We start from the raw sequence: 20,407 nt of genomic DNA, 5'->3' as shown, positions 1-20,407 counted from the left end.
TTGAAGAAGGAATTGTTTTCCCTCTGCCTCTCAGTTTTTCTCAGAACAGAACAGAACAGAGCAGGACAGAACACAGGGTGATGTATGAGCTGCTGCACAGGCTTAAAAATACAATACCGGGGATCTGGTGAGGCGAGTCGAGGAATTGGAATGGGGATTGCAATTCAGGATGGACTGGATACGAAAAAGGGAGCTAAGACGTTAAATCAAGAAACAGTCATCGTCGTCCATCAGGCAGAAACTATGAAACCTAAATAAACTACGCATATGACAGAGCCAGGGGCAAAAACGGAAAACTACCATACCAGACCGAAAGGACCAATTGGCAGATGTATCATAACGCAAGTGCAAAGCATACTGTCATTTATAATATTTAATAATTCCTTACATACATAATAAACCTAAACCTTGGTTATAGTAAATATACTGTTTTACTTTGATAACAATGGCGATTCAAACTTACTATCTTATGGAGTCAAAGCATGGTCACCACTTTTGAAAAATTGTAAATATTCTGAAAGAAAATAATAAACGATTATTAAGTGTAAATATTTATGGTTCACTAATGTTCTATTTACAGTATAAACGTAATTAAACATACAAACAATAAACGAGGATAAACTCAAGTAACGAGTTTTAATTCAGTTCTTAAAATTTCGTATACGACGGTATAATTAAACACGTTTCGACAACAGCCGAGTCGATCTAGCCATGTCCCTATATCCCTCGTTGCTTTATATAGTCCAGACAGTCCAGACAAACTAGTCCTTAATTTGAAAGCTATCTACATAAAGTGAAGCAGTTAGTCTTCTACATACTCTAAATAATATATAAGTCCAAACGGTCCGGATCGGACTACTATATCTAATTGCTCCGATCAAAAAATTCTTACAACAAAAACTTTTTACTGTGATGTTTTTCAAAATAATCCCATCTACTCGAAGATGTAGTTTTTTATTTTTAAAATTTTGGATTTAGTTTTATGAAAATCGAACGACTATATCATACAGCTGCCATAGTAGAGACTGGAAAGTTTAAGAAAGAAAACTATAACCTTTACAGTTTTGAACATATTCTCATCTAATTTGAGATATATTCATTTTGTATTATTCTAAAATTTTATTGCAATTTTCTCTTTCAAAAGCTTCTTGTTGGAGTTGAATTATTATCGTACCCTTTAAATGCTGTTTTTGTTTGACATGCAAAATTGGTTTTTAATACTCATGTGGTGGAAATTAGTATAACGGGTTTTCAACATTTCAAATGAAATTATTTTTTAATTTTAATTTTTAATTTTAAGTTAATTTCATTTGTGCCTATGGACAAGCGATTACAGCTTTAAAAATTCCCCTCTTAAAGTACACTTGGCCCTCGCTTCACACGGGGTTCGTTTCTAGAAATCCTCGTATTAGACGAATTTTATAAAAATTTACAAAACAGTACAAAATAAAGGGTTTATTTTGGTTTTTGTTGTTCAAATTTGGTCTTCTTTCACAGATATGTTCAAAATTGTCCAAAAGTTATTATGTATATGCCTTTAACATAACATTTATATTTTTAAAATTGAAAATTGGCATTAAATAAAAAGAAGTGCCTAATATAATAAAGAGGTTAAACTTTATAGAAACAGAAAAATGTTACAAAGTAAGGAGATCATGTTTCTATTCATATTCGTGGTATTTACAGTTTAAGCCAGTTATTTTGCGTTTTTAACGTGTCAAAAAGGGGATGAGAGCAAATTTGTAACCGTGTAGGACCGAGTTCGTTCTAAAAGAGACCGTGTTAAGAGAGGGCCAAGTGTACAATAATAATAATTAATATTATTACTGAAAATATTAATAATAATAATATTAATTAATAATTAAGTCGTCCGTTCCGACATACATATATGTCTACGAGTTATATACTCTAGAAGACTGTAAAGTTTCGTGGCTTCAAAACTAAGAGGCTAGTTTGCGTAGAAAAAGACGGATCATGAATATATATACATATATACTCTATAGGGTCGGAAATATATTCTTCACTGCTTGGAAATTCTCACTAAAATTATAATACCCTGCAAGGGTAATAAGTTGTCTTTTTCAAGGTTCTAATGGAGCCCCTAAAATTAATGAAAACTGTATTACAGTACCGTGAGACAATTACCCCATGCATACCGTAGAAAAATATAGAAAATATATAAATTGAGTATTATAAAGAAGCATCTTTGCAATTTGGGAGTCAACGCGCCTCAAAACCGCTCACATAAAAAGGTTGAAGAAAAGTAAAGCACGTAAAGTTACCAGTTACCTGCATACATATGTACATATGTACAGATAAATGTTCATTGCCCTAAGAGAATTATAAAGCAGTTTTCACCTTCAAGCTACTTGACCAGCTTACCAAACAACAAGCACGTATTCACGGTAATAACCTTACCAAAGAGAATGCCACGAAAGTGTCATGTTTGACTAGAAGAAAATACCCTTCGAATCATTGCGTTAACCAATACCAGTCTTAAATATAAATACTATTATTATAATTTATATTATTATTTTGCATGTATGATGTAGCGCTGTAGATATGATATTATCTTTATAAAATATATGAAATAAAATATAACAAGAAAGGAAGCTAACTTCGGAACGCCGAAGTTTGTATACCCTTGCAAATTACAATTCAATCATTAATAATGAATATATTTGTGTAAAAAAAAACAAATAAGTAATTTATTATTCCCTTGCAGGGTATTATAATTGCATGTCCGTTCCTACGCAAACTAGACTCTCAGCTTTGAAGCTATCTGAATAAAACTTTGAATATACATATGTCGGAAAGGGCCGGTTTTTCAACAGATTATTCTACAACTTTGTGTAAAATTTTATGAATATAGGATATAGAGGAAAAATGCAAAGCTGTAAATGTAAACCTCTAATATGTATAGGTTGAAGAAATGAAAGCAGGCATTACTTCATTGTTTTTAAACATAAGTATATTTAATTTATATTGTATTAATTCCTAGTCATCGAAGTTCCATCTGCAAGGGTATATAAACTTCGGCGTGCCGAAGTTAGCTATATTGCTTTTTAAAGTTACAGTTCTACATTCACAGTTTGGTTTTCCTCTACATTTATCGATAGTCTCCCGATTTCAAACGATTAACAACAAAATTCTAGAATTATATAAAATAACTAAATCTCAAATTTGAAGAAGAACAAAGTTATAATTTTAAATTGTATTAATTTCTCGTTTCTATGGCTGCAGTAGTCATATTTTCATAAAATTTTTCACAAAATTCTAGAATATAAAATTGCTTTATCTGAAATTTGAATCTGTTGAAAACAGGAAAAGTTCTCATTTTTTCTAAACATATTCCGATCCTTTCTAAGGACGTTTCTCGTTTCTATGGCTGCAGTAGTCATATTTTCATAAAATTTTTCACAAAATTCTAGAATATAAAATTGCTTTATCTGAAATTTGAATCTGTTGAAAACAGGAAAAGTTCTCATTTTTTCTAAACATATTCCGATCCTTTCTAAGGACGTCATATGATATAGTATAATAAGAAACAAAATAGACTGCTCGAATTGCAAGGGTATACAAACTTCTGCCGAATTACTTTTATAAGTAGTTTAAAAATAACAAAAAGAACTATAGCCAATTTTTGCGTTTTGCCTCGCATCGACTCTTATAATTCCTAACGGGTTAAAGTTAAGATGTCGGGTAAGGTACCAATTATTTATAGTAAATTAGATGACTGATCAGCTGATAATGAAATGATCGTAACCACAGCACATACTTGTCTTTTGTAAAGTTCTTTTTGTTGTTTTTGCCTAAGTCGTGTATTTGATTAAAAAAAATAAATCAAAGACGACGTTTTATAAAACGTTGAGTAAATATATACCATGCTAGTATTTATTAAAAATTATACTTAAATATACCGAAAACATGAAAGGAAACTAACTTCGTCACGCCGAAGTTTGTATACCCTTGCAGATTGCAATTCAATCATTCATAGTATAATACAATATAAGTTATAAGTTATATAAAATCGTCGAAGTAATACCTACTTTAATTAAAAATAAAGAAAAAAAATTAAAATTGTTTTTTTTTTTTTTTATGTCTACAAGTTTTTTCAGGTCAATGCGTTGCAAATTCCTGACTGAAATTATAATACCCTGCAAGGGTATAAAAACGGTACAGTTGAACGGCAAATTATAGTATAAACAAAAGTTTGATTTCTCAAAATTGTCCTGCCAACTTTATGAACCAGACATAAGTTGTTCTGACTTGCAGTACATATAATTGTATTACAAAGTAATTATTTGTATTTGTCTTGCGGATCTGAATTAATCAGTTTGGAAAGTTACCGTGCGATTTCGCTCGAAAGTTTACAGACACTTCACAGATGGAAATTCGAATCCGCGTGGATTTTTCGGAACACAAGGGAACAAGGGAATGCACGCTTTAAATTCAACCAGAGTTACTAATTAGTTGCCCACGACAAACAAATAACCACCCTCCTTGGGAATGTCGTTAGGATTTAATTGGGCGACAACACGACGCTTCGCATGAGTAGGAATGGGAGAGAAGATAGCAGCAACAAATAATAATTGATATACAAATATGTGCACAGTTGTCATTGGCTGGCCAATGAAAGCTTCGAAGTGACCAATGTTTTCTTATAGCGCAGATCGTGTTTTACTCTAACCTGTAGGAGCGTCAGTTTCATCTTTATACCCTTGCAGGGTATTTTAATTTCAGTCAGACGTTTGCAACGCAGTGAAGGAGTCACCTCCGACCATATAAAGTGAATATATTCTTGATCAGCATCAACAGCCGAGTCGATCTAGCCATCTCCGTCTGTCCGTCTGTCCATCTGTCCGTCTGTCCATCTGTCCGTCTGTCCGTCTGTCCGTTTCTACGCAAACTAGTCTCTCAGTTTCGAAGCTATCTGAATGAAACTTTGCAGTTAGTCTTCTATGTATCTACTCTCACTCGCATATGTCGCATATGTATGTCGGATCGGACGACTATATCATATAGAACAAATAAATTATAATATATATATATAATAAAATATTTAAAAAAAATTTCTACTTTTTTTTTTTATACTTCAGTTTTCAGTGCCTGTTTTAAAGTCATTGTTTTGCCCTACATTTAACGTGGTAGTAGTATGAGAGATTGTTGGTCATGACAAATTATTAGCAAAGATATATATGTACATATGTAGAAAACTGGAAAAATGTAATTTTTTACTGTAAATATTCCGATGGTTTCCAAATATATATTATAGTCGTCTCTAAAACTGAGGGACTAATTTACATACAGTTATATTTATCATTTTTCCTTAACTTTTCAATTTCTTTCAAGAACCGCCGTTTTGAGGTGGTCACATAATTGGCACACTTCGATAAAAATAAAGGTTTTTATTTAAAAACGCAGTTATTTACACTTTCTGCTATTTTTATATCACCTGTTATTTAATTTTTGGTATTTGCACTACATTTAAGCTTAAATAAGTACGGGAAAAAACTTTTACTTTGACAGAACAAAGGAATATTTATAATCAAAGCAATTGTTCCAAAATTAGGTAAATTTGCAATTGCATTAGTCAATCAAATTTTTTTTTGACCCAACTGAATATTCGAAAGCAAAGGCCTCGAAAAGGACTTAGGGCTTGGAAAGGACTATAGTTCAAAAGAGCAAAAATTACCATTTTTCAGTCTGTCCATAAAATTATGATTGAAATCATAGACAAATCCAACTAGAAACTAAAAAGGAAACTTGTTTCAAGAAGAATAAATAAAAGTGGGCTCTATGGATACATAGGAAGAAGGATACAGCTCCTGGGACCCAATGGGGAAACATTTGTTGGACGTCTAAAAGACTTAATCCTTAATCCGAGATACCACACAAAATCAGTTGAGCATGGGGAAGGAAAAATAAAGTATTTGGATGCATGTCCTGGGCTTTGTATGGTCCCACTCGTCCGAATAAATCAAATTAAAGATTTTAATATTAAGACTTATTATTATGGATCAATATTCTTTTAATAATATCCCTGCAAAGTGGATTCTTATGAGGGATAACGATCCAAATCATTCATCAAGGTTCGTATAAAAGAGGTTTCGGAAAGGAAAACTTTTAGTTAAGAAGTAGCCAGCACAAGGTTCAGACCTGAACCGTTTCGAGAACTATTAGAATGATGTACAAGTGGCTTTTGGCAAGAAACAAAAATTTTAAATTACAATGATTTGTGGGCTGGGGCTTAAAAAGCCTGGTACTCCATCCCAAACGAACGTAACTAAAATCTGGTGGAGTTCATAAGCCATATACTTTTAAAAGTTTGTTAAAATAGTGATTACAGTACTAAATAGTAATACGGTGTAATATTTTACCGATGAAAATCCTAATAGTTTATCTATAATAACCGTTTAAATTAGCTTGTGCCAATTATTTGACCACCCTATTTGTTAATTTTTTGTATATTTTTGAAGTTAACTAAAAAAATTGGATTTTTCTTTGAAACCTTTTTTATGTTTTGAAAAGTTTACTAAAAAGGCTACAAAATGTCATATTAGCTTTTCCCTTTTTATGAACATTTATTAGAAAAACTTATATTTTAGCTGAAGAAATTTGTTGTGCCAATTATATGACCATAGCTGTACATAGTATATTTGGACAGACGCACATGTCTAGATAGACTCGGCTGTTGATGCTGATCAAGAATATATGCGTATATACGTTAAAGGTTCGGAAATGTCTCCTTCACACCCAAATTACAGTACAATACACTGCAAGGGTGTAAAAATTAGTATCGACTCGGTTGGCGATGCTTATCATAAGTACATGTACGTGTACTTGAATTGCGTACCTACCGGGTTACCGTGTACGAATGACGAGTACAACAATTTAATAGAATTAATGAAATTATAATTAGCCACGAACATAAGCAAGCATTTAAACAAAAAAGTAGTACTCTCGACGGGAACGTTTCGCTGTTGAAAGCAGTGTGAGGAAAGGGTCACCCATAAACAAAGATGCATAGCATGAAAAAGAGAAGGAAAGGGGAAGCAACAATTCGAGTCGGATAGGGAGGCAGAGACAATAAAAACACACTCTCGACAGACTGCGACCGAGCCCTATTTTGTTGAAATTAAAAATTTCAACGAATTTTCGTATTTTAATGTGCCCGTCATTACCGATTCCGTATAATTATTAGTGAAATTATTTTTAAATTGGCGAATCATTATCAACGTCCTCTTTTTATTCAACAATGTTTTGAAACAACGAAATTATGTGGTATTTGGTGTGGGTTGTCCTATGAAGTCGTATTTGACGGCCAAAGATCTATACACATATATATATATATATATATATATATATATATATAATTAAGCGCAAAAACACAATCATACTGAGGGGCTCACCCTGATTGTGAAGACCGAACTGCTTTTCAACGGTAATAATTATTTTTAATTACAAGCAAGGCACCGTCTCGTCGACTTCCGCCGCGGCTCCAAATACCTTTCTTGTGATCATTTCCGAGTGTTTTATCAGCAAATTGGTTGAATGCGGGAATATAGCAGAATATATTACAATTTGATCTTTTGATAAACAATTTACGCAGAACGAAAATTATATTTTAAACACTGCGATTCACTTGGGAAAAGACCGATGCCGCCACTATTCAATATTTCCAGCGGTACTGACACCACTGATGGTAAACAAGAAAGAAAGCAAACTTTGACACGCCGAGGTTTATATACCCTTTCAGATTGAACTTCGATGACTATGAATTAGTACTTACATATTACAGGTTTACATTCACAGTTTTGCATTTCCCACTTTATCTAACGATCGTTTGTATGGAAGCTATATGATATAGTAGTCCGATTTTGATAAAACTGCGCACAATATTGTAGAATAACATAAAATGGCTATATATCAAATTTAATAAAATTCTGTTTAAACTTGAAAAAGTTATAATTTTTTCATAAAAATGTTCTATTTGTTCCGATGATATAGTCGTCCAAACCGGCCCGTTCCGACTCACGTATATGCGAGTGAGAGTATATAGAACACTAACTGGAAAGTTTCATTCAGATAGCTTAAAAACTGAGAGGCTAGTTTGCGCAGAAACGGACAAACGGACAGATGGACAGACGGACAGGGCTAGATCGACTCGGCTGTTGATGCTGATTAAGAATAAATATACTTTATGTGGTCGGAGATGACTCCTTCTACCAAACTACTGACTGAAATTATAATACCCTGCAAGGGGATAAAGGAAAAGCAAATGCGGGAACAGAACAACGTAACAACACACACTTGCACACATGTGAGAGCGGGAAAGGCCGAAACCTTTGTTGACCATAAAGATTAACTGTACGGGATTGGGAAGTAGGTGCTAAAACACACGCTCGCCTCAACAACCCAAACACAACAAGTAAAAGACCAACAACAACAACAAAAATTGTAAGACACATACATACGTATTTATTGGAAGGGTACATACATAAATAAATGTTTGTATGTACGTATGTAGTATGTATCTTGACCCACTCGCAGTGGACTCTCGGCAGTCACGTGAGCCGTAGAGTTTTAGTCATTTTTATCTCACATTCTGGTAACTGGATGAAAAGTAAGTAATTTTGGGTGACCATTGCCAAGCTATTGTGTCGATTTCCTTCTTCGAATGCACGAATGGATGTAGCAAACAAAAATACTCCTGAACGGGGTTAGACAATAGTGACGATAGACAAACAATTGAAAATTATTGAACTAGCTCCTAATTCAGCGTGCAGGTAGATTAATTAATTAAAGTGTTTTGTGAATAACTACATAGGAGGCAGCAATACTTGGGAAATTAACCTCAATTTTTCAACAACTAAACCATGTCGACCCCTTTTTTTAGTCGTCCAGAAGTTTGACCACATAAAACAAGCTGGAAAACTAAACATTTTTGTGTTTTCCAGCTCGAGCAGTTTTATACAATGATCGGAAAAGAAGCTAATTTCGTAGTAACCACCAACTAGAAATGATTTACAGCCTGTTGGCTGAAACTGGATATATCAATAAATAATAAATGTACTAAAATTGTTAAAAGTACCCTCAGTAACTCATGTCATCAATGGGCCACTGTCTTCAACAATTCATCAACTTTCCCACTGCGACTCTACAATCCATGGGTAAATCCGACTCTCTCGTGCTCTCATTTTCTCTCGGCTGTTGAACGGTTGAGGAAACGCTGATGAAAACAGACCAAATCACATAACATCAATAAAAGTCGGCATGTAGATTCTCTATCTTGCAAATTAAAAATTATCGTATGAGAGTTTTTGGCATAGAAGTAAATAATTAAGATACATAGTGGACTTATATGGAAATCAGTGGAACTATGTATGTACATATACTAAAACCAGTGGTATTATAGAAAATTTTGGAATTACGAAAAAGAAAACAGTGAAATAAGTGTTTTATGTGAGAAAGAAGAAAGTAAAAGTATTAATTGAAAATTACAAAGTAAACTAACAACGAATTATACATTTTTAAGGTACTGTAATTTTATTCATAAACTTGCAACTCAGTGAAAGACACATTCCGACACAATAAAGTATATACATATATTCTTGATCAGGATCAACAGTCGAACCGATTTAGCGATGTCCGATGTCCATTCGTCTGTCTGTCTATCTGTTTCTACGCAAACTAGTCTCAATTATGAATCTTTGTTAGTCTTATATATTTATACTCTTACTTGTCTATATGTCGGAACGGGCCGGATAGGACGACTATATCATATAGCTGCTATAAGTACGATCAGAAAACTTTTACAAAAAAAAAAAACTTACCATTTTCAACAGATTTGCATATAATTTGAGATTTCGATATATTTTATTCTAGCCTTCCTGTTGTAATTTTATGAAAATAGGGCGACTATACGATATAGTTATCAAACGATCATACGATCGTTATAAATATATAGAGGAAAACGTAAAACTGTAAATATGTTTAGGTAAATGTAATGAATAAAGGCATTACTTTATTGCTTTTTGACATAAATATATAAAATTCCTAGTGAACGAACTGCAATCTAAAAAATAAAACTAGATTTCGAACAAATATTTTGATGAATGGTTAATGAAATATTGATAAACATTTGAGGAATTGTTTATGAAATGTTTATTAATTGTTGTTGGTGACAGCCTAGGGGATATGCCCATGTTCGTCAGTAATTTGTATGGACATTCATCGATGATTCATCAACAAAATCGACCTGCTTGGTGATGAATCGTTGATGAAATATATAATTCCTAATGAACAAACTACATTCTCAAAAAAAAAAACTAGTTTTCGAACAAATATTTTGATGAAACGTTGATGAATGGTTAATGAAATTGTGATGAACATTTGATGAACTGTTCATGAAATGTTGAATAATTGTTGTTGGTGACAGCCTAGGGGCATGCCCATGTTCGTAAGTAGTTTGTATAGACATTCATCGATGATTCATCAACAAAATCGACCTGTCTGGTGATGAATCGTTGAATTCCTAGTGAACGATTTGCAATCTAAAAAAAAACTAGTTTTCGAATAAATATTTTGATGAAACGTTGATGAATGGTTAATGAAATTGTGATGAACATTTGATGAACTGTTCATGAATGTTGAATAATTGTTGTTGGTGACAGCTCAGGACATGCCCATGTTCGTCAGTAGTTTGTATGGACATTCATAGATGATTCATCAACAAAATCGACCTGCCTGGTGATGAATCGTTGATGAAACACTGATCAATGGTTCTGCAGGGTAAGTAACACACATGCACACATAAATATAAAACAAAATATTACCAGATAACAGAACATAACATCTCTCCTAACGAAAGGCTGACCAATTAAAATACTCCGAGCGATGCTACTGCTTGCATGTCTGTATGTATTTGTGGGAGTGAATCGTAATTAATGCAGTCTCGGCAAAGGGGGAGAGAGTGGGAAGGCAAGATAAGACGCGGCGGGGGAGGTGTGGGTGGGGCGGTGTTTTGCGGGAGCAGTACTAAGCTTTCATTTTAAACGACCAATCAGAAGATGTTATGCGGCATATGTGTGTGTGTGCTTGCGAAATGCTCAGTATTCACACCGTCACACACGCACACTCCTGCTCAGTGCGATTTATGTACCACTTTCCTGTGTTTGTGGGATATGGGAGAGTGGATGGGAAAGGGGAGACATATGTATGTACGAACTTGCATGCATGTTGGTTTGCATATGGGGGTACGAGAGACGGAGACGGAGACGGAGACCCCAAGTGTAGAGATTTGACAAAGTACATATGAGTGTGTATGCATGTATGTATTGGTACACACATGCGCGGGGCGGCAGACATTTAATGGCTGGCAATTACATATATGATATGCAGATTTTTGTATCGCAATCAAAGTCACAATCAGCCGTTTGCAGCATCGGGTTCATTTTTTACGCCACGCCTATTCACAGCGCGCGCGCTTATTTGTTCTGTACTTGAGCATCATCCACACTAACACAGCTCACATTGGCAACGCCAGAGCCAGAGCCAGAGCCAAAGCCAAAGCCAAAGCCAGATCCAAATTCATTGACGCGACGCGCAGCACGGCACACAGCACACAGCACACAGCGTTCGGGATTAGGGTTACACCTACAACTACACAGACAAACGTACAAAAAGCAAGCTAAAATAATTGAGAGCCCGACGAGCTCGCGAGAGTGAAAGGAAAGTCAACGAGGCGGCGGTAGCAGCATCAGCAAGCTCGCCACCACCCCACTCTTTGTACAACAAAAAACAATGAAAACGACTAAATCATTGCCACTCTCCATCTCGCTCATTTCTCTCTTTCTATATATGTATGTATGTAGGGGTGCTTGTATATAAATGAGACAGAAAGAGACGCAGCACAACAGTACGATTACGAGAGAGCAAACGCGAGAGAGAAGCTCTTAATTTAATTAATATTGACAAACAGAGGCAGAATTCAAGAGAGCGCGTAAGAAGTAGAAGGCTGTCTTCTTTTCTCACTCTACAGAAGAACGCTCTTGGAGACAAATCACTATTTTACCACTTGGAGAAATTTGTGATGCTAAACTAGAAGAGACGATTAAAACTGGTTTTCCAATCCTTAGACCAAAAACCCTACCACTCGGCTCATCCCTCCCCTGAACCGCAAACTTTTCTGCGTGCTCGTAGTCGGTTTTCGACTTCGGGTTCACTTTGTTGTTGTTTTTGTTGTTGTTGTTGCAAATTTCTATTCTCCTTTATTTGCTGCTGCACGGCTTTGTTGTTGTTGCTGCTGCTGCTGTGTGGTAACCCCTTTTCATGTGCACGCATTTCCACACGCTGTAATTTGTAATTGTATGCGGACCCTGCTCGCACGGGCGTACATATGTGCGCACATACATACTTACATATCAGCAGCTGGAGGATTTTCGAATATCGCAGACTCGCAGCGAAGAGTTGGAGAATGGAGAGACCTGGAGACTATGTGGCGACGTTCATCTTCGCCCCAAGAGACATACTATCGTAACGCCCACAACGCCCTTTCTCATCCCAATGAGCAATGCGCGAGTGCAAATATAATGTAAATGTAAATGTAAATGTAAATAAATAATTTATACATAATGCGCTCCTTATGTCTTGGCCTTTACGCTGCTGCCTCTGCTTCGCCACGGCCTCTCTTCCTCTCGCAGGTGATGGTGTCTCTTTTCTGCATATTTGTGGCTGCCTCCTCTAACTAGGGTTTTTTTTTGTTATTGTCATCGTCTCTTATGGCAACGCAGCAAAGCAAAACTCTGTGTGGGTGAGGGTGTGGGTAGTGGAGTGCAAAGACAAGAAAATGAGAGGGACGAGACCCTCTTGGGTAAATGGCGCGTACGAGAGAAGGAGATGGAACATAATATAAAGTACACAATTACGCGAAAACATCGGTCTCGCAAAAAAGGAAGGTTCGAAAATTTTCTTTTTGGTTTCCTCTGTATATTCTCCTTTATTTTTTTTTTCCACTGAACGTTCTTTTCCTTTTTAATGTTTTTATTACCGTACTCTAATTATCTCTCAGTTTTTTATTACCGATATGACCGAATTGAATGAAAATTGCAGTATATCGAATAGGAATATTAACAATAGGAATGTGTTAAATAAAATACAATAATAACAACTACTTTAATACATACTAATGACATTTAATTACATTTAGTTAAGCAAGATAGATAATATATGTGAAAAGATTAACAATTATATTATATTATTATGTAAACACGAATCCAACAAGATTGAATTTTTTCGGAGAGTGCACTTAATTGTATTCATACAACCGTACATACCTATGTATATACATACATACATACATACATAAAAAAGCGCGCAAAAGTATTCGTACATACATACATAGGGAACGACGCTCTCACCCACAACACAAACTCATTTGCATTTGTAATACACACAGATATAAAACATCTCAGATTCCTCTCTTCAACCCCACACACATCCAGTGAGAATAAAAAAGTTACATGAGCAGTCAAAATATATATGTATGCATGTATATATGCACTCACACCATCATATGTATATATGCATGCATGGATATTCCAAACATACATACATATATACATATGTACATACATATGTATGCTTACAATTTCAATTGAACGAATTCTTCGTTCCGTTGTTTATATTGTCTTTCATTCTTTTTTTCCTTATTTTAATTTCGTTTTGCTGGGGTATTATCGATTATTTTTCCGTTCTCTTTTCTTCTTAAAATTTGCCTTTTTATCCTTCCAAAATACAGGAAGGACGCAAGGAAGCTATCGATGTTGTTGGGGTGAAGAAAGCGAAAAAACTGACGGATTCTGATTGAAGGGGATGATATTTTTTTCCTTCTTTTTTATCGATAAAGATATACGGTACATACATTTAAATACATATATGCACATATATAAATACGTAGATGGGGTGCAAAACTTCAATTAAAAGTTAATATGTGCGTATATGTTATATACACATAGAACCATACAATGTAATTTAATTGGTTCTCATCTTAAATTACATACGTATGTACATAAATGGATGGGTACAAATACAGGTGCAAGGAAGGGGATCCAGATCCAAGGCAAGTGCAGTACCAATGAAGACAGTGTTAACTTAATTGGTCAGCCTCTGTTAATTAACATTTTTGGCAAATCCCAGAGTGTGTTTCGCGCTCCCTCTAAGCGACGCCAACGAATCACGTATGGCGGCTGGCTGTGTTCCCCAGCCAGTAACACAGCACCCCCGACGAAAGGCGGCAATTAACTCTATGCTACTAAGCACAGGCATACAGCCACCCGCACCCACTGACGCACACACACACACACTCACACACACACACACACACACACACAATCAAGCAATAAAATAAATGGGGGTTTCGGCTGCAGGTGCGGATGTATGGGGGAGCGCAGCTTTGGGAGAGTAGAAACGAAATGAGGAGCGCAGAGAAGAGAAGATGCGGCGACAGCACGACCAATCAAATCGCTCTACTGTGTTGCCTTACTCTTCTTCTGTTTCTGTTTCCGCTGTTTCTGTCCCATCTTCTGAGATTTAACCGAGAAAGAGAGCGAGACGAGCCATTGAACTCTCTTTCCGTCGTCATCATCATTGTTTTTGCTTAATTACCGCTTGCCGTCGTTCTCTGTTCTCCGTTCCCTGTTCTGCCTTTCTGTTCTGCGTCCGTTGGGCTTATTTCGCTTGGAGTTAACCTTTTCCGTTTCATTCGTTGGTTTCTAACCCAAGTCTCCAGTCTCCCCAATTAAATGCGACCAGGACCACTCACACCACGGCACTTGGCGAGCTCCCTCGTCATTGGCTAATTAGAGAAGCTGCTGTTAATTAAGCTCTGCTTTGCGCAAAAAGGGGTGACTTGCTGTTAACATGCTTATGTATTGCTTTTAATTGGTCCATTTCGTACCTAGCTAGAATAAAAGATAATGTGATATTATATGAACATATCAACATTGACAAAAGTCTGCTGCAGTTTTAAATATATTTTAAATCGTATTTAATTTATTTCGTATTATTGGTCTGACCCGTTCATATATCAATCAGAATATCGATTTATCGCAATTCCAATCCCAAATCCAAAACAAACACCAACATAGGGCGATTCGACTAAGGTGTTTGGAATAAAGGTGGAGAAACATTTTTAAGTTTTTTCCCCCTTTTTTTTTAAATTTTGAATTTACTCTAAGGTGAAAAGGCAATTTTATTATTTTAGAATTTAAGTTTTAATTTTGCTTAAAGCGGACGAATATATCATAAAGCGGACATAGTAATTTTCGGTAAATTTATAGAATATGTAAAACGTAAATGTTACTTCTTTGTGTTCAACATATACTGTTTAATTAAAATCGAATTCTATATCGCATAGCTGCCATAGAAACGGTGAGCCTAGAAGGCTAGAGCATAGCAAAAGCTCAAGAGTTAGGGTTCCTCATTTGATCGAAGTGAATAAAATGCAAAAATGTGAATAACTGCATAATAGTAAAAATAAAATATTAATACTAATATAATAAGAATTAATATAATAATAATAATAATAACAATAATAATACAAATAATAATAATAATAATAATAATAATAATAATAATAATAATAATAATAATATTATTATTATACAAAAATAATAAAATACTCTTGGCCTTCGCTTAACACGGATGTTAAGTCTAAGCGAAACAAGGATTCAGTACAAAATAAGCGGTTACGTTCTATAAATTAAAAAATTGGCAGCTAACAAAATTTGTATTGTTCAAATTTAACCAAAAGTTGTATGTATATGCTTTTAAATAAATGCACAACAGTAATAAAAAATTGGTATTAAATAAATAATAATTGCTTCATATAATTAATTTACAGTTTAAGCTTTATAGAAACTTAAAAATGTTAAAAACTAAGAAGATTGTGTTTCTATTCATATTGAATTTGATATGCATTTATAGTTATAACAGCCAGTTTGTTTCAACATTTATATGTTTCGACCGAGTTCGTTTTAAAAGAGTCCGTGTTAAGCGAGGGCCAAGTGTAAAATATTATTGTTTTTTTTAATTAATAAAAAAAATTATAGATTATAAATAATACAAATTAAAATACTAATACATATAATAATAATAAATATAATAATAATTATAATAATAGAATTAGTATTATTATTATAATTTTAAAAAAGGGAAAATCGACTCTGGTGGTTCTTTAAGGAAATCGCAGAATAATAACTAATAATAATAATAATAATAATTCTACTAATTCTAGTAATATACAAAATGGCTATATCTTGAATTATACGGAAACCTGTTGAAAACTAAAAAAGTTATAAATCGTAATTGTATTAATTTCTCGATCGTTTCTATGGCAAATTCTTAAATAGCACAAAATGGTTATATCCCAAATATGCTGAAAATCGGTTAAAAACGGGAAAATAATTTTTTTCTAAAAACTGTCCTAACGTTCCAATGGCAGCTATAGTCGTCCGATTTGGGCCGTTCCGACATACATATTCATTTACGAGTGAGAGTATATAGAAGATGTGTAAAGTTTCGTTCAGATAACTGCAAAACTGAGACGACTAGTTTGCGTTGAAACAGAGAGACGGACGAACGGACAGACGGACATGGCTAGATCGGATCGGCTGTTGATGCTGATAAAGAATATGTATCCTTTATATGCTTTATATTGTAGGAGATGACTCCTTCACTGCGTTGCAAACTTCCGACTGAAATAAAAACTAGTAATAAATTTTATATGTATTTCTCCAAGCTAATTTGGGACAGAATTATTAAGGGAAAAGTAGAAGAACGTTTTTCAAGGCGAGATCTTTATAATAATAAAATTTCAATTAGTATAATAAGCAAACTAACGTACAATTTTGAACTGGATATTATTTTAGGATGATTAAGGGATCGTTTAACCCCAAAAGTCGCAGTTTACAACTGCAACATTAAGAATTAATCCAAATCAATCAAATGAAAATAGAAACTAACAGGAATTATATAAACGTAACGATCGATTGTTTCTATGGCAGCTATAAGATATAACCATCCGATTATTGTATGAAACCATAGAATAATAAATTATCAATTTTCCTAACGTTCCAATAGCACCTATTTAATAAAATAGTCAGAATTGTATACTAGTAACTGCACTACTACTAGTTTGTGTAGAAACGTTCAAACGGACATGACTAGATCGCCTCGGCTGGTGATGCTGAACAAGAATATATGTACATACATATATACTTTGGGTCGGAACTGACTGATTTACTGCGCTGCAAACTGCTGACTAAAACTTTAATACCCTGCAAGGGTATAAAAACGTTAATTTCTGCACTTCACTCACAATTGTCTTGAAAATATTTCGATCAAGGAATAAAAGTTCTGATTGGACTATTGTACCGAATGTACATTTTGGTTAATGAATGCATTCATTTTTAGAACTACATTGTTTCGATAACTATATTTTTAGTTGTAAACAAATTCACAAATAAAATTTAATTACTTTGCATTTATTTTACTCACCTATGGGCCTTTAGGAGCCGTCAAAGCCGTCGTTTTCAGCTGACTGGAAGGTTAGTCCATTGAACGAAAGCATTTGAAGACTGTTTTTGGTCGTTGTTTTCTCTGTCTGCTGTATTATTTTTTGTATTTTTGTGTATATTTCGTTATTGTTTAATTCGGTTCTTTAGTTGATAACTTATATTTTAAGCGGCTCTAGTTTTGTACTATTATTTTATATTTTAGGTTTACGCTTAAATATTATTAGGAACTTTTCAATCGAGCGCGAGTTAATTTAATGGGGTGCGACACCTAAGGGATGATTAAGAATTGAATATATAACTATAAATAGATTTAAGTTACAAGCTTAAAAAGTAATACTTCACTCTTTCTCGTCATGGAACGAGCTGTTTTTTAACCCATTTTGGCATATGAAATTATTAATTTTAATATGTAAACAAACTTTTTATATACATGTACAATTTTTAGGGGTCGAGAAATCCCATTGCAACCCATTAGAAAACCTGTATATTAAAAAAAAGATTTGATCAATCGCTTTAAAAATTCGTCAACTAATTTTGAAGCCGAACCGAAATGCACCAGATTCCCTTTTGTCACTATAACGCGTTGGTTTTTGAGAATTCAAATTTTGTATATACCATATATCTAAAAATAATTAGTTTTCGGCGACATTTGTGCTACCTGTATATGGTCGTGTAATTGTCGTGTTAATTATCTTCAAATCCACAGTGATTGATAAGGACTATCTTCTCCCTTACCTTCACACTCTAACGGCGCAGATGAATAAGTGGCATAAAGGTATAATTTAAATAATCCAATACATACAGAAACGCTCACAGACGTACATCCATCTACGTTTATTTGTACTATGTAAAAGGACACCAAAACCAGGAGCGGGAAGTGTGTGAGTGTGGGTGGACCACACGCCCCGCGATTTGAATTGCCAATCTCTGTTTTTTTTAGCTTACTTCATTTTTTGTTTCCAAATTTTTAATATCAACACTTTTACTCCTAGTTGGGAGACGACAGTTGTCTCTTTTTTATACACGCTTCAACTTTGCCATATATTTTATATATATATACATATATTTATATGTGTGTGTGTTTTTATCAGACAGGGAGAAGGAGAGCTTACCGTGACAGCACAACAGAGATAGCAACACAGAGAGAGAGAGAGAGATGGAGAGAAAAACAGCGTCGTCGTTTTTTGCATATGTACTTCCATTTCTCCTCTCTTTGTGGACCACGTGCTCATTAAATCGTCGAAAGAACCAATTCATAGAGAACATCGTCGGTGTCTAGCACCCCTTTTACCGACACACACACACAGCGCTCTATATAAATATATATATGTATATATTTATATATGTATATATATAATTGTTTTTTTTTCTCGCACCCTTGTTTGGTTTTGTTACGGGTTCGGCTTTCTGGTTCGGCTCTGTTCGGTTAAGTTCGGTCTCATACAATTAAAAAAAAACCTACCCCTACCTACTACGGACAAATTCTAACTTCTCGTTTCTCAGCTTCGATTTAAATGAAATAAAATAAAATTCTGATCCTGTCGGCGAGTTCTTATTGTTGTTGCTATGCATACATACATAGGTTTTAAGAGTAAGGGGAATGTATTCTCATTATCAACAGAAAATTGCAACAGAATGTTGGGTACATGTTGCCGTTATTTCGGCAGTCAGGTGCGAACACTACATCCAATTTGCAGACGAAATGTGGAAGGGAGTGAGAACAGGAAATAATGCTGATCAATGTGTTCTATCTCCGGTTTTCATTTTCCGCTTTATCATCATCATCACTTCCTTGTGGACACAACACAATACGAATATACGTGTGAAGCAGTGCAGTAAGTCAGGTAGACAGGCGGTACGGCGGTACGATAACAACGCGGCACCCACGACCGAAAAAACACTACTTTGATATTTACAATCCTTGGGACCCAATTCGGTTAACTCTTTTATTAGCAAATTGCATTTATCGGAGTCACATTCACTAGTCACAAATCACAAGTCACAAATCACAGGTTCCCCGTCGCATCTCTTCATCTGGACATTCGGGACTCACCATCCGGCCCGCATCTGATTCATTCGACGTTTTTTTTCGACTGAGCTGCGAGCGGATTGTCTGACTTACTTTGCTCTGTGGGCCTGCTAGTGCTGCCTGTTCAGCTTATTTCAGGCTAGATCTGAATGTATGAAAATAGGCTTATACAAGTTATGAAGTTAAGTTCGTGCAGCAATAGTAGCAATGTATTTTGGATACCAACAATTTAGGGACATATTTTATATGGAAAATATGTTTCTCGGTGGTTTCTTCCCGTTGGCTTCGTGATATTTTTCAACTAGACAAAGAAATTAATATAAATGCATATGTATATATGTGCGTGGATATATCGAAGAAAAATTAAAAAATCGCTGAATTAATGAGATATATAATTTAAATAGGCATTTTAAAAAATTAAGGCATGGTTCAACCATATTTGAGTGTAGGTTACTGGCACTGGCGGTTATTACCTGGCAACACTGTTCATGTGTTTACTGTCGTGCTCTCTTACTCTCCCGCGCTCTCTTTCAATTTGGTTTCAACAAAATCAACAACAACAAAAGCAACAAAATCGAATCATGCGTACTATAGGCGGCCAAGATGGGAGAGAATAAGACTGAGAGTCGTCCGTAATGGGGTAATTATTGCCACGCAGAGTGGTAATTACGAAAGAGCGAGAAGGGGAGAGATCTGGAGCTGGAACTGGGATGTAAAAAAACAATGTACCAATGTAGTGGGACGAGCCTCTCTTTCTCTCCATTTAATGTATTTACAAACATACATACATATTGTACGT

At 34.8% G+C, this 20,407-nt stretch overlaps 1 protein-coding gene across 10 annotated transcripts in view; it reads right to left on the bottom strand.

Moving 5' to 3' along the window:
* Nucleotides 1–19,693, bottom strand: part of zfh2 (Zn finger homeodomain 2) — a 48,514-nt gene extending 28,821 nt beyond the window's left edge. For 8 of the 10 annotated variants that reach the window (XR_015270283.1, XR_015270281.1, XR_015270285.1 and 5 more), the window contains exons 1-3: nucleotides 19,633–19,693; nucleotides 17,560–17,847; nucleotides 464–514 (exon numbers count right to left, since the gene is read on the bottom strand). The gene's annotated coding sequence lies outside the window, so the exon portion shown is untranslated. The remainder of the gene's footprint in view (nucleotides 1–463; nucleotides 515–17,559; nucleotides 17,848–19,632) is intronic. The other 2 variants (XM_020954289.2, XM_086826450.1) reach the window with 1 other exon arrangement.
* Between the last annotated feature and the right edge of the window lie 714 nt (nucleotides 19,694–20,407).

The sequence above is a fragment of the Drosophila serrata genome, unplaced genomic scaffold, assembly GCF_035046125.1.
Source record: "Drosophila serrata isolate PLE 108 unplaced genomic scaffold, ASM3504612v1 contig_160, whole genome shotgun sequence".
Lineage (NCBI taxonomy): Eukaryota > Metazoa > Arthropoda > Insecta > Diptera > Drosophilidae > Drosophila > Drosophila serrata.
This window is presented reverse-complemented; position numbering and strand designations above follow the sequence as displayed.